A 15,630-nucleotide genomic window follows, 5' to 3' on the forward strand; every position below is an offset into this window, starting at 1 on the left:
AGTATCAAGTTCCCAAAAGAAGTGACATCAGAGGAAAAAAGATAAATAGATTTTCCCTGAGTAGTGATAAAATCTTGGTCTGTTCTGGCCTGGAGAGGCTGCTTAGCTATTCAAGACTAAAAAGCTGTGATGCTGTGGATGACCACAACAAGCAATTACTGAAATCTGCTTTTGTTTAATAACTAAGAATCGAGGCTGAGACTTTCACCAAAAAAGTGCCTAAAACAAGTCACTGGTAAACTGAGCACCTCTTGCATGGTTTCTGGAGGTACTCCAATTAAACTGTTCCACAGGATCCTTTTTGCTGTGGGCTGCATTTCTCCTCCCAGAACTTTTGCCCACAGCTTTCTCTCCCTGAGGGTTTCCAGGCTTGCATTTACTGTTCAAACGAATCAGCTTGTTTTGATAAAATAAGGAACAGGAAAATGGGAATGCTGACGCTCTTAACTTCAGTGATAGGCGTCGTACTACATTGTTATCGCGGCGGAAAAGAGCCGGAGCTGGCCGCGCTTTCCCCTCCAGGCTTTTACAGCCCGAGCGCCTCTAGGTGGTGCCTGGATCTGCCGCGGGAGCCGGGAGCAGCAGTCCCGGGCTGGGCTTTGCTGGAGATGCCCCCAGTCCCTCCCCGTCACACATCAGGGCCCTCCCGGCTCCTCTCTCTGAGAGAGGGAGACAGCTAGAACTGGAAAGAGCCCTGCACAGCAATAGGCACGTCTGCAGTTCATCTAGACCTCATAGACAGGCTTCATCCAACCCTGACTGAGACACGTTCTCTCAAAGCTGTATCCCATAGAAAACCACGAGTTCTGCTTTGAGGATGCTGAAAAGCCCTGTCTTCTAGAGAATTTGTGTCTATTAGGAAATGCAACCAAGTTTATACCCTTCAGACTGAAGTGTTAGAAGAGAAAAATTAAGTGGGCAGGCTCATGGGTCATCAGCAGGAACAGGTACCTATTTCTTTTCTGCTCTGCAGCCTATTTTGCTTGCCTGAGCAGTGTGAAAAGTGTGCTGTGTTTGGCAGGAACAACTGTAAGAGACACCTGTGGAGCAGAAGATGCCATGGAGGGTATAGAGCTGTCTCCTATCCTTGACTGTAAGGACATTATTAAGAGCAATACTGTGTGAGAGCAGTATTAAGGATTTAAATTGAAAATCTCCACTGAAATTGTTAGGTGTGGAGCAAGCGGTTCTTTGGTGTTTCTCTTTATATCTTTGAGGTGAGGCACATTCACCAGGGAGGTTCACAGCCTTGGGGTGGTCACACAACTCTTCAAACTGCACCATGCAGCTAGGAAGCAGAGCAAATTATTAATTGAGAAGACAGGAGCTGCCTTAGAAGGCTCGCTATTTTCTTCCCTGATACACCATCCTTTTGAATGGAGTGACAGTGCCTGTATTTAGTATAGGGATAAAGAATTCACCCTTGGGCTTCCTACTTGTCCCTACAAGTTTCCATTTGCTTGCATGTAGGGTGTGAGCAAACCTGGGACAAAGGATGAGGTGGTGTCACAGATGGATGGACATCTGAGAAGGGTCATCTCACATGTTCAGCCAGAAGCAGGACATGCCCAGCTGGAGGAAGGGGTACATCTTTGACATGCACTGCTCTCCTGAGCAGTCTGAGGGATTAACCCCTGGATTTGTTTTTCAGATGATCCCATACTAACAGCTTTGGGTGGATTTGGTCTGGCTTCTCCACACTGAGTCCTTTGACCTTTTAATCCTTCTGAAATAACCTATTCCTTCCTCACCTCTGTCAACTCCCAATCCCACCAGATTTCCTTTTGTTATTTTTCTCCTTGGACATGTTTTAGGAGCTTGTCGCAGCTTTCCTAGTGGGCTGGGTAATTAACTGGTGGCAGGTCTGACTCCTTCCTCCCACTGGACTGTACCTATAGCTGTGCTTATTTAAGAGTGCTGCTGGACAAGGGTGTTAGATTTCCAGGTTTTTCTGGGCTAAACCAAAAGTCTGGCTTTTATGATAAATAAACAGGCATATCTCTGACTTCTTTTCCCTTATTTTAACGTCTTCATCCCTCAATCCAACTGGCAGGCCAAAGGGTTATGCAGTTCTAAAAGAGAAAGAAAATAAGCTTGTGGAAAAGAAAATTACAGCTGGTAAGTGAGGCCAGATATAGCCATGATGTGGATGGGAAAGGGAGGAAAAGAAGAAAGCTGGAGAGAGCTCTGGAAGGAGAAGGCTGCAGAGCTGGTCACATAGCTGAGGTGAAATATTTTAAGGACCTGGAATGTGGGGGAGGTGCAGAACTTCCTAAAGCCACTGCACACATGGTCACTAAAAGCTGTGTAAGAATGTCTTTTACAGGCCCAGATTCAGCTCACGTTGTTGTGAGGCTCTGAAAGAAGCAACCCAGCTAATGGCACCTCCATAGGGAGGTCCAGTCAGCTTTAGCCAGAGGATGGATGCATGCTGTGTTTTTTCCCTAAGGTGTATAAGACACTCTGTCTCCAGCCATGTCCTGCTGTCTCCTTGGCTTCCTCTGCCATCAGTGGCTGAAATAAGAGGATCACAAGCGGCTCTTTAAAAGCATTTCACACTGGTGCAGGAGAGGAATAATTAGTCCATAGTTATTCTTCTGGGCTTAGGTCTTTAGGCAGACAGGCAGACAGGTCAATACACTTCCTTCTGCTGTTCTTCTTCAAACTCGTGTGTAGAGGAAATGCAGGGACTGCTGAGAAAATTGTGCCCTGCAAGGCTTGTAGGTATCTGAGATCCGTGGGAACTAACATTGCCTTTAAAATTAGATATATGCTCAAGATTTTCCCTCAAGAAAGATAGGTTAAGTATGTTGGAATTGGAAAAGTCCTTTTCCTTCATCATTCACGATAACCTTGTACAAAACTGAGGGAGTTCATGGTAGGGTGAGTACTAGGTGGCAAAATATGCAGGTGTTTCCTTGGCTCTGGACAAGAAAAGGCAACATTTTGGGGACTCTCAGCTTTCTCCCCTTCTCTTCCAGGGAGAGTTAGTTGGAGAGGGAATGCACATAAAGGAAGTTGGAAAGCTGAGGACAGCAGCTACTGTCAGTGTCTGATGCTGCAAAAGCTGAATGCAGAGGAGGAATTCAGCAATGCCTGATCCGACCCAATACAGGGACATTCACTCAAGGGATCAGAGAGGAGCAGAGTTATCTCAGTAACTCATCCCATACCTCTGCAGAATGGCAGCACTACCAGACTTGAAAATATGTGGATTTTCCCCACACAGCCCAGCAAGTTTGTTCACTTTCCTTCTACAAATAAAACTCTGCCAGGGTCACAGTTTCTGAACAGTTTACACTCACTTTCCTTGTGAGCAAAGGAAGTAACTAGTTCTCACACTCCTTTGCAAACCTGTGAAGGATGATGGAATAGATCTATAGGCATTATACTGCAGAGACCTGCTGTAAGACCAATGTTTTGGGCTTAATTGTGTGTGATACGTAGGGAAATATATTCCATTTGAACATACAAGACAAAGGAAGCAGCCTTTTCTCACCTGTCATGATGTCCAGTTTACATGGATGACATGTTTAACTGAAAAACAAAACAAAGGACAACGTGAAAAAATCTTCACAAAACTGTCCTAAGACAGGATGCTTTTTACTTTTTCCAGGCAGTAGCATAAATAGTCTGATTCTTAAGGGGCATCTGTGTATGCAATTACACAGAAACTTCTACAGTCTCTGCACCAAATACTGTTAAAGTAAGCATGGTAAATATAACCCTGAGCACTGTTTGTATTTAAAAAAACCAACAAATCCAAACCACTGAAATCTTGGCAAGTCTTTGTCAAAACCCAAGAACAGCTGAGATGCCACAAGGGTTTTCAGTGGGATTACGGAGAGCTTTTGTCAACCAGTGGCTGAAAAAACAAAAAAAATATTCATTCTCCTAGTAGTTTTCTCACCTTGCTCACCCTCATCCAGGGCCCAGGTGCTACACTGCATCCCCTTCAAATCCTTGGGCTTCCATTCAAATCCCTTGTGCATTCTGCATGCCTTGTTATGACCACAATCCCTTTCCACATGCATGGACACCTGTGCTGTGTCAAACCAAAAGCCACCAGTATCAGTCCAAGGCAGATTCCTAGGAAGGCGTAGGAGAATCGAGAAGGAAATAGCGTGAGACACCCCCATGAGTCCTGGGAGACTTCCTGAGGGAGAGGTGGTGCTTTTGAAAGTAGTAGCTCTCCTAGGTAGCTGAGTTACCTAGTTTTCAGAAAACAGAGGAGCTTTATTGTTCACAGAATGGCACAGCCAGTTGCTGTGGCTCATTTGTATTTGGTGTGAAGAAAATACATCCTTTAGTTAATTTTAATTCTGCTTTATGACCCTTAATTCCTATAATGAAGGATCCTTACATCCCTCCCTCCCTCCCAAATACGCAAGGTTTTACAGATTCCTGTCATCACCCTGCACTCCTTCCTGCCCTTCAGGGTTTCCCATTTTTCCTGTGCCGGTGTAAGTCAGAAGTAGCACAGTGAAGTCTGCAGAGGCTGTGTAGGAGACACAGAAGAGAATATGTGTGTGTGGTTTCCTAATGCGAACTCTGGTGTACCTCTGCAATTTGGCCCTGTCTAACACAAGAGATTTCCTTATCTTACATCTAAAGCTATTTGGTGCCATAAGTTACAGAGCAATAAACAAGTGATCTTTTCTGTCCTGTCCAGAGGAAAAAAAAACAGGGACTTGAATGCTAAATTCAGTTTTCAGCTTCATCAAGATATTGTTTCTGGTTTGAATTGTTTTGGTTTTAGAAACATTTAGAAACATTTAGAAACATTCAAATTTATATCCTATAAGTCCATGCTCACCTAGAAATTCAGTGAATTCAGGGAAAACAACTGGTCTCTGAACAGCTGTTAGTTTGGTTTTGAGTGCTCCAGAGGATCTTATTAAAATAATAAATTTCCATAGGAACTGCTACTGCAGCATTTTTTATTTTTTTTTCCCCAAGAGGAAAGTTATGCAAGGCCCTGGATGATATCAGCACATCTGGACAGCTCAGAGACTCTGGGGGGTTGGTGGAAAGAGGAGATAGATGATAAACAGCAAAGAAACTCATGGTTTTCTCAGCTTGGGGCAAGTGGTGGGATCTTGGAGAAAGAACTATAAACTCTGCCAGCAGCAGGAGGGCCCTGCCTGGCTCTTTGCTCTCCAAAAGGGTGCTGGGTTTGGCAGCCATCACAGACAGCAAACAGCTGCTGATTGCGGCAGTGGGAAGTGCAAGGCCAAGCAATTCGTTCACGATTCCAGCACTAAACACTCACTCCATAGCTACGGTTTGTATTTTTGCTCTCAGGGATCTCTGCAGGGAAGGTTTGTTCTCCCTCTTGCCTAAGTAAGAAGTATTGCACAACAGGCAGGTGCTGGATGCCTTACAGCAACTTCAGCTTAGTCCTGCTGATAGGAAAACCATGGGATGTGCATGCAGGTGGAGGGGAGCCTGCAGCAGCTCTTGCACCTCACAGCTACCACTGTGCAATTACAGCCTTTCAGTGCCTTCAGATGCAAGCCAGGGCAGCAGCTACTTGCATTTTAGTTTATACACTCATAACCACAACTCCTATATCAGGTTCACAAGCCTTCAGGACATGACTGATGGTGCAGAGCAGGGCCCTCTGGCCTGCTGGTAAAAAATAGATCTGCTCATTCAAGAGAAAATGTTGCATAGTTTCTTTAAAAAAATTGCTTTCATTTAAGTTTCTGCACACATCTTCACAATATAACTGTTTTTCAATAGAGACACCTCTTAAAAATATAATTAGAGGTCAAATATTAATGGACAATCCATGTCTTCAAATAGAATTAAAAGCACTGATACAAAACTGCCTCTGTCCAGAAAGTTCCTGTGCTTGGCTAAACTTTCAAGGGCTGGTCATTACTCTCAGAAGTAGAGTTGCTTAAATCACATTGATTCATAATCCTCAACAAGAGAAAAATCAATGCTGGAGTGCTTTGCTTGTGTAACAGCACGTTTTAGTGAGACTGGAGTGTCTCTTCAGTGAGATAATATCAGGCAGTTAAAATATGTAGAGAGAGCCTCCCAAATTATTATGAATCGACTTTTATCCTTTTGATATTCTTGATTACAAAGGAGTTCCTGTATAACACATAGTCTTTTTCTCTGGCAGTTCACCTCTTTCTTGTTCCTTGGTGCTCTCCCAGAGCAGGCTGGTGGTGAGAATTACAGCAGGAACAGGCTGTTGATGAGCTCTGCATAAACTGAGACACATAAACTCAACATTAAAGTATCCACAGATCGAGTGAAGAAGAGAGCAGATGGAAATGACAAATAGCCCTTGCAATTACAAAAATAAGAACTTGTTATGAGTCTTTATCTGTAGCTTCAGGTGGCCTGGCCAGAGTGAATGGGAGCTGGTTTTCCAGACAGCTTTCCAGGGATAAAGTGATTTGACAGGATTTGGTAAAATAAACAATTTCATTTACTACCTTGCAAGACATGAAGAGTTTAGGACTGAGTGATGATAAATCATGGCTTCTCTTCAATGGGTTAACCACATCACTTGCGCTGTGGCAGTATGTGTTAGGTCTCCTCAGTCTGGACTGTCTCTGGAAAAAAGAACAAGTTTTGGGGGTTTTTGCCTTTCCTCAGCAGGATAACCTGTACCTACCTGTAGGCTGAGCCCACGCTCTATAGCTGTGTCTACACGAGGTGATTTTTCCAGTGTAGTGGCATCATTCACCAGCCACGTCTCCTTGCAAACTCTATCCTTCATAAATCCATCAGGAAAAGGACATAAATAGTCCTGACCTCCTGTTCTGTTTTTCATAGGCCACTGTAACTCTACTCTGCCTCAGCCCAATGAACTAACCAGGGCTTAGGAGGCTTAGTCTGCTCAATTTTTTTTGGACAAATTGAGTACATGCTGAAAATTAGTACCTGATGTATGCATGGCTTGCTTGTGCACTATTTGACTATGTCTTAGTTTGCTTATTTATAGATGATTAAATACAAAAATAGATTAAGGCATTTGTATGCCAGAAAATATGTTTTGGATGGGGCTGATAAGCATCTTTGCATATGTTTTTTAATAGCAGTAAATATGTAGAGATATGCAAAAATCAAGGGTTCTAGTGGAAAATGTTACAACAACAGATGCTGAACACTGCTAAAGCAGGGTTTATGCTTAAAATTATAATTAAAATTATTTAAAGCAAAGCTCCTAATATTCTGATGATACCATTATTCTTCTCTGAGACTTCTAGATGTTTTAGTGTCACTTGAACTGCAAATGTATCTGTTTATTTGATAAATATTTTGTTGCATTTTCTTCTCTCCTCCCAGACATGCCTTTTTACATCCAGCCATATCCTCCCTCTCCTTGACCTGGGCTATCATCCTGTAGCTTTGCATTTGCTGCACAGAAACTTCCCTTGCCCTGAGCTCTCAGTGTGGCTGAGAATCCTACCGAAGGCTCTGCTTCTCCTCAGGAGCTGAACTGCCACTGAGACATGCATCCATCAGTGTGCTGTCATAAGCAATGGTGTTAGATAAAGTGTCCAGCTGGAAGGGGAGGAATGCTGCTTTTCCCATCAGAAAATGCCTACCCACTCCAGGGGCTAAATTGTGTCTCAGTCCCGTTTGTGCTGATGTTTTCTATCATAGCAGTGCTCTCACAGGATGCAGGTGGAGGAAGCATTTTGAGGCTTGGGGCTGTCCTGCACTCACAGGCAATGCTTGGAAAAGGCCCCAAACCTTGGAAATTATACACATACTTCTCAAAATGTGATGTTTGATCTAGGATCAGTTCTTTGCACAGGAAGCAATGTTCTTCTCTGCAGTTATCCCTAAGTGAAAGTTGTTACTCATGCAAACCTGTCCTTTCCTCAGCCAATTTAATGCAGCAGAAGTGATGACAACTTATGCAAGCAGTATTCCTGGGACAGGGAATTTTAGCTGAGTAAGAAATAGAGATGCATCATTTTGGGGCTCTGACCTTTGGAAACTGCTCATGTACTCCATTTTTAATGAGCAGGCTAGGGAGGTTTTCCCCACCTCTACCTTAATATAAAGAAAATGTTTAAAATAGCCTTTTTGTTCTCAGCGATCCATAAAGAAGCATATTTTCAAATTTGTGCCTGTGTTAGATTATTTATATCATTACAATTGGTCTCCCCATGGAATTTGTTAACATGTTGTTGGCTATTTTCATCCTCCACATGAAAATTAATCTACTGGGTATCCCAGTGCTCAGATATTATGAGGTTTTTTGATGAAAGACTTAAATTGCATCTGAGAAATACGAATTAGAGGGTCTAATGTCCCCCCAGAGGTTTAATTTAATACACAAAAGGAGCTGATCACTCCCTACTGAGGTCATTACACAGGAATATTTTTTCTAGCAAACAGAGTAATTGGGACCAGTGGAGATTGTTTCCCCTGCCCCTCTCAAGAAAAAAGGATGGGTCAATTCTGGCTGCCTCCAAAGGTTCATAAGTTTTGTGAGCGATCATGCCTGAGATGAATTTTGTTGTTGTTTCTCTAAGACAGAAAGAACTCATGAGAGCCCCTGTTCACACACAGGTATTGCTTGGCCTGGTGGCCTCTCCTTTCACCATTACAACATGGCACTGCAGGAAACCACTGAGATCCAGGTCCCCAGAAACCTGGGTACTCAAACCCGAGTGCCAACACCAGCTTCTTTCACTGTGAAACCCTTTGGAATGCAAAAAGCCCTCACAACATGTAGTGAGACAGTGAGAAAAATGGTGATCTCCCCAGAGGCTGCCCATATCCTGGATGCCTGAAGGAGTTCATGGCCAGTGTAGCTGGCTGCCACTGGACAGCATCATGGAGCCGATCCCACCCCATCTGCTGTCCCTTTGTGACTGCTCTGTGGATATCTGAACTTAAGGGCTGGGCAGTGTAAGGCAGATCCAGTAAAGTCCCCACATACCCATTTAATTCCAGGATAAACAAACATGTGCTGAGGTCACCCCCAAGTTATGGCAGCGTGGGAGCCAGAGGGATGTCAGCAGGTCAGGCTGCAGGGTCAGGGAAGATGATCCCACTGCAGTCCCTGGTACAGTACCATTAACCTCAGCAGCTTCTGGGCAGTTAAATTTTAAACCCTTGCATAAGTGGTTTGTTGAACTGGTGCCAGAAAGATCAGTGTCTTGCAGGACTGAGCCCATTAATTCTCGCTCTCTGAGAAGTAGCGGGGGGAACAGATGAGCCAGAAAACTGAACAGCTTTGGGTTGTTCGATCCAAGCAGAAGGACAAATTCCAGTCAAGGGAACCTCACAGGCCTTGTAAAAAAAGACAAAGGCACTTCAGGGTTTTCATGTCACAACCATGCTTGGGGCTGTGGCAGCAATAACTTTGCATTGATGCAGGATATTTTTTGCGCAGCAAAATAAGCCAAGACATTATTCATCATGCTGATTTGTAGGCACAAATTAAGTGTATCACTGGTGTGAAATTCAGCCTCTTATTACTAACTTGAGAAAAACTTCCCTAATGCTAATTTTTTTTTCCTAATCTCTTACTGAAGAACAAAGCACTCAGGAGAACAGGCAGCCAGGAGGCACACTCCCTGAGTGCCACTAAACTTCTTTAATGGATACAGATTATAACAAATATACTAAAAACAATAATATAATTATGACTCAAACAGATGTAATATACTTCCAAAACAAGGCTCTCAACCACACGGGTTTCTCCCAGTGGGAAGAGGCTGTGAGAACTAACAGGTGACACTTTTTAGTCACGTCACTTAACTGCATGCCTGGAAAGCACTCAGAGCTGCTGGTGGTGGGGATGATGCTGTAAGACCCTCTGCAGAACATAAACACTGCGCTTCAGTAAAGGCTTTCACGGTGGTGTAGATGGAGCCATTATTTTTCCCTGGGGTTTTAGGCACTGGATTCTTTCAGGAGCCATTTAATTATTTCGTTTTATTTCTGCTCAATCTATATAGGAAAGCTTAGTAAAAGGACTGTTCATTTTGACAAGATTCCTCAGGGAAACCTCAAGACATAATAGCAGTAATTTCGTCTACGTATAACTCACCAAGAAAAATAGCAGTGGAAATAAAGGCCTAATAACAGAAAGGGGAAGATTATCTTTTAAAAGCAATTGCTTAATACCAATACACAGCAAATATATTTAATGTCATAAACATTGGTTTACTTGGGAAAGACATGAGGAAATGTCAGGAGCAAAGAGACTCTTACAGCTAAAATGAAATTAAAATTTGCAAATGTAAGAGGAGAGGGGAGGGAGGGGCAAAGAGAATCCCACTGGTTGCAGTCCCATGGTCCTGATGAAGACTTGATAGCTGTATCCCAACTGTGTGCTTCCTGCTGGTTGGACTGCCAAAGCACCTGCTAACTTGGTGGCCTTACTGGTTTTCTTTCTCCTTAGAGGGAGACAGCTGAGGCAGAGACCTACAGATAAATACACACATCTATCCCTGGTGTGTAAACTTGCTTGCAAAGAGGAGACAAGTCATGATGTTCTGTTCCCTGAACTTGTGAGTGCTTTATTTCCTCTGCTCTGAAACATCCAGTATTGCTAATCCCCAGTCTCTTGACCCATGCATCCTCTGGCTACACTCCTGACTGATGACACCTTCTTACTTCCAAGCACAAGGACACAGGCATTTCAGGGCTCTGCCTGCCACTGGCAGTCCCTTCCTTGCAGGACTGTCCCCATGCCCCAGCTGAGAGCTTGGTGTTGCTGCCTGGGGAGCTTGACTGGGGCTCCTGCCAAGCCTGGGACATGCCACGTTCCAGAAGGAAGAGGAAACCCTATCCAGCAGTTATCAGTATCTTTTCTGATTGTAGATCTTTCCTCATGCCTCCACAGCCAAGGTACAATCTATGCTCTTAAACTGATTAAGAGACCACAGTGCCCAGGCCTGCAAAACAGCACAGTATTTTCTCACCTATACTTGTTCTGAACCTTCTGGGCCCTGAAACTTCAAACACACACTCAACTCTGCAGAATTTTAGTTTAGTAGCAGTGAGTTGCCCTTTGGTCTTCATATACACCTGACTTTGTGGTTTGTGATTGATGTGGCAACCATTCCCCCATTCGATTACACTGCTTGCAGTGGGTCAAGCACATAAATCATGGCAGGTTTCAGGCTTGGACTTTAGGATAGAAACTCTCCCCTGGAAAATGTGTTGAAAATACTCAGTTGGATCCAGCTCTAAACTGAGGATATTGGTGACACTGAGTGCCTGGAGGGCGGGCCTGGCTCAGTGTCCAGCACATATACCTGCAGGTAGATTTGTCCTTCTCTCACACCAGGCAACCAGCCAGACACCGGGATCTTAAAAGCAAACTCCCTTCCCATAAATTCATATGTCTATAAATTTTATGGCCATGGGGAACATTAGGACTGTCTGCTCTATCTTTTGTTTAATTGGAGCCAAAGAGGCTCATTCAATAAATTCTGTGTCATCTCAGAAATGGTGATTGGGCCATGGAGAAAGTTATCCAAATATTGACATAAGACTGAAAGGAATGGGGAACATACTATATTAAACTCTTCTCATATTGACTATATATCCTCATTTGCCTTCTATCTTTGTAACAACTCACATGTCTCACTTAAGCTTCTAGTTTTAGATCTTTCCTGCTTATTTATTCTTTGCCAGATTGAAAAATCTAAAAAAAAAAAAAAAAAAAAAGGCAAAAAATAAAGCCCTTGTTTGTGATGTAATAGCCTTAAAGAGAGCCTATTGAAGAAGAGACAGCAGTCATTTAGACTGTATGGCAATTTTTGTGATGGTTGTTCTTACAGATGACCCTGGCACAACAGACAGACACGTAGACATTTACCTCAGCTGAGACTCTTGATGCTTGGCCAGCAAGGCCATGTTTTTGCCATAATAATAGTGCCTTTGCAGAATTAAATTACAGAATTGGAGTGACTTAGAGAAAATGCTGATCCTAGAGTTATAATGTATTGACTGGACTACCAGAGCTGTGTTTGGGCATTTCAGGCATTAGATCTTCCATATTTGATATTAATTCTCTTCATAGGGTTGTTCTCTCTATTTTTTTACAAGGCAGAACTCTTGGGAAAAGAAAAAATGAAAGCAATTATGAGAGAAACATATATTATACAGAAAGAAAAGCCTGAGGCATGATTGCTTTTACAGCAGGCAGCTGCAGGATCCCATACATAACCAATAGCAATACAAAGCTGCTTTCCTTGTGGTGCAGCAGATGTGGTCAGTAAACACTTCGAGGAAGACTCAGGAATTTGACTCAGGAATCAAACAGATCTGGGGGGGTATTGTTTTACAGTTGTTGTGGCCATATTCCTCAGGCTCACACTGGGTCAAGGATGCACAAATTTCTGCTGAACAGAAGAGAGAAAAGCAAGTGGAAAGACAGATACCAGAGCTTGTCTTCCTTGCCTTATACAAACACTGTCTGAGAAAGAGCCACTTCAAAAGTATAGGAAAAATGGTGGGAAATGGGAGCAAGGAGGTAGGAAATAGTACTCTCTTAGCTGGAGAGAGTCCTTGACAAAGAAAATTCAAATCAGGTTATTTCCACATCCCAAAGCAGCTGCAATCCTGGGCCTGCCCATCTTCCCCCATGCACAGACAGCTTAGCTCTCTGTGAACCCAAACTGAACTGGATTGCTTCACTTCCAGTGCTCAAATCACTGCCACAAGAATTAGAGTTCTGACTTGATGTTTACCACAAATAGATATTAAATGTGAGACTGAGTGTAAAGCAAGCAGCTAGAGTCAATCTGAACATAATGCTTGCTATACATTGTGGCAGAAAAATATGCTCATGTGAGCCTCTGTCCTGCTTCCTCTGTGTGACCACTGTGCTAATGAAAAATTCATCCATCCAGAGCCAGCAGCTTTCTTGCTGCCCTCTCACCCTTCCATCATCTGCCTCTCTGCTTAAGAGCTCCTCTATAACCCACACAAATTTCTGGCTGCTAAGCCCAGTTTATATCCCATTTCCACTCTCTGAGTGTTTTCACATTGACGGGCATCTGCTTCAGGCTTCTTGCCTTACCCAGGCCCTCAACCCATCAACTTTGGGTCAATTCCTCACCTAGTTATTCACATCTTGTATGAGACCAGGTAATAATGATTCCTTGTTCTTCGTCCCTTATTCTTTATCCTCCCCCTCCCCTTACATCTTTCCTGACATAGCTGACTCCATATGGTGCTTCTCAAACTGGAAATATGGTCTCTTCAGTGATTATCCCTGAGATGACTGGAGAAGAGGAGGCTCTACAGACTCCTTTTGGCTTGCATAGAACAATAGGACAACTTTCTCCCTTTCCTCCTGCCGATTATTAAAATAGAGCTATTAGTTTTCTGTATTGTTATTCTGCCTGACTTAATGAGCCATTCTCCTCAAACACTTCACATTAACTTGTTTATGTATTTGCTTGCCTGGCTGGGTTCTTTAATAGCATGCCTTTGGTTCAGGTGCTCCCAGCAGAGGCTGCTCTGCCAGGCTGCAGGAAGCTCTCCATTCACGGCAGCTGTGTCTCTAAATTATGCTCTGTGACTGACTGCTCTTGGGGCAATTGCTCAACAGTAATAAGAAGGAATTTGATAAATTTGATTTTTTCTACAGGACTCATACACACTGTGCCTTGGAGAGATCAATCAGTCTAATTCTTAGCAGGTTCTTTTCTGCAGTGTTAGCTGAAGGTCTTAGCAGAAGGATTATTTAAGAATAAAGTCTAGATTAAGATATTCTGCTAACCTAGATTGTGCCTAGGAAGGTTGTTGCAGAGAATACCAGTAGGTTTGGGGGATAACCCTAGAAGTAAATCCATTTCAATTTTAAGCAGATTTAGCAAGACAATGCCATCCTTGCCAGAAAAAGAGATGTCTGATCTGGCTGGTTGATTCTGGTGAAGCTTCTTTCCAATGTCAGGCTCATTTCTTTGAAAGCTGTTAGAAGATCTACACCTGCATGGCTTTTCCTATCTCTTTTGCCCTTGTGCTGGGTAAACTTGAGTTTTGACTGCTGTAGCAGCCACAAGAAGGCAGGCAGTGAGGGTAAGCCTATCTACCATACCTGCATTGTTGAAATCTTCCTGTGAAATTGGATTAGCACTTAAATGTTGTGTGACAGAGCTTTATGTTCTAGGTTTTGTAAATGCTCTCAAGGAAAAAGGAAAAAAAATCACTCCTCAAACTCATTTGGGGACAATTATAGTATTGCCAGATTAATTACAGTGTTTCTACAATGCTCTCCTCTGATTCTACTATTAGAACACAGCAGAAATCAGAGTCTGTTTTGACCTTTATTCAGAGCCTCCTGTTAAAGTGACTTTCATAACAGAACTCAATTTGTCACATTTTATTTGTACTTTAATTTTATTATTAACAGATTAATGAAGCTGGTAATGGGCTTCCCAATGCTCTCTTTGGAAATGTGAACTGTGTCCCTTCCTTACATCAATCTGCTGTCAGCAGATGAAGTGCCTTTGCAAAAGGCTATTAACTGTTACCAGAAGCAATTAGTCAAAATAGCAAGTCAGCTTCAAAAGGAGAGACTCCAGATTCCCTCAGTGTGTAAGGAAAAGCGCATTAGTAGGATTTAATCTCTCCAGCAGCCACAAGCTTTAGGCCCTGCAGTAGGTGTCTGGGTTAATGACACATAGAAATGTGAATGTATCAGACTTTAATTTGCTCGAAGGAGCAATGGCAGGTTAAAAAAAAATAGAAAAAAATCACTTTCCGGTGTCATTAACAGCAATCCCCACAGTGCCAGAAATGCCCACGCTCTGTTGTAAGATACTGCCTTGGACAGCATTAAAAATCCATGAGCAAAATCTTGGCCTTCCCAAAAGTCGTAGGAGACTGCTTGTGTCAATGCTGAGGCCAGGCTTTGTCTTCTTTATCTTAATTTTCTGGCCCAAACAAATATTTGAAAAGTATTTCACATCACCTTCCCAAGCATCAAACTCCAACCCCTTCTCAGACAGCTCTCTTTTTTATGCTGTGCCAGAAAGTCACAAGATAATTGCTAGTGAGACCCACATAACCTCCAGCTCCACTTCTCCCCTGGGAAGTGAATGGTTTGGCATCATCATCATTCCGACAGCTTTATTGTCTAGTCGGTGTTCCACAAGAGGGGCAACCCTGCACATGGCAGAGGGGGTTGGAATGAAATGGCTTTTAAAGACCCTTCCAATCCAAGGCATTGCTTAATTTGATGGGCCTGACAAAACTGCATTACTGTGCACATACAGAACACGAGGTGTGCTCAGTAAATGGTACCTAGCAGGAGGAGGTAAGAGTCTGAACCCTTTTGGGGAACAAAGTAGCACTGGGTAAAAAACCAGCAGTTTCCAGCTCCCTCATCACTGCCCCAGATGAACTGACAGGGAGGAATCTGGGGGAGGTTGAAGTATCTGCTTTAATGTCCTACATGCTTAGCAAAGTCTCAAGCACAGGCTGTGGTATTCCTACTGCTTCCCAGATTGGACATACCAACAATTGCCCCCCTCTTTCAAATGCTGTAAAAGGATGTCACCCATCACTATTTCCAGTGCATTTCTAAGTACATGTGTATTGCATACATGGGTCCAGTTAAAAGGAGAAGGTAATGAAAACAACAAAAATTCCACTGATACTGAAAATAAAAAAGATTAT

The 15,630-nt window shown here is 43.1% G+C and overlaps 1 protein-coding gene across 1 annotated transcript in view; it reads right to left on the minus strand.

Annotated features, from left to right (window-relative positions):
- Positions 1-9,568: 9,568 nt before the first annotated feature.
- HIVEP1 (HIVEP zinc finger 1) overlaps positions 9,569-15,630 on the minus strand; it is a 137,307-nt gene continuing 131,245 nt past the window's right edge. Inside the window, exon 13 of the mRNA XM_077785810.1 lies at positions 9,569-10,416. The gene's annotated coding sequence lies outside the window, so the exon portion shown is untranslated. The remainder of the gene's footprint in view (positions 10,417-15,630) is intronic.

Source organism: Lonchura striata, chromosome 1, assembly GCF_046129695.1.
Source record: "Lonchura striata isolate bLonStr1 chromosome 1, bLonStr1.mat, whole genome shotgun sequence".
NCBI classification, from domain to species: Eukaryota; Metazoa; Chordata; class Aves; order Passeriformes; family Estrildidae; genus Lonchura; species Lonchura striata.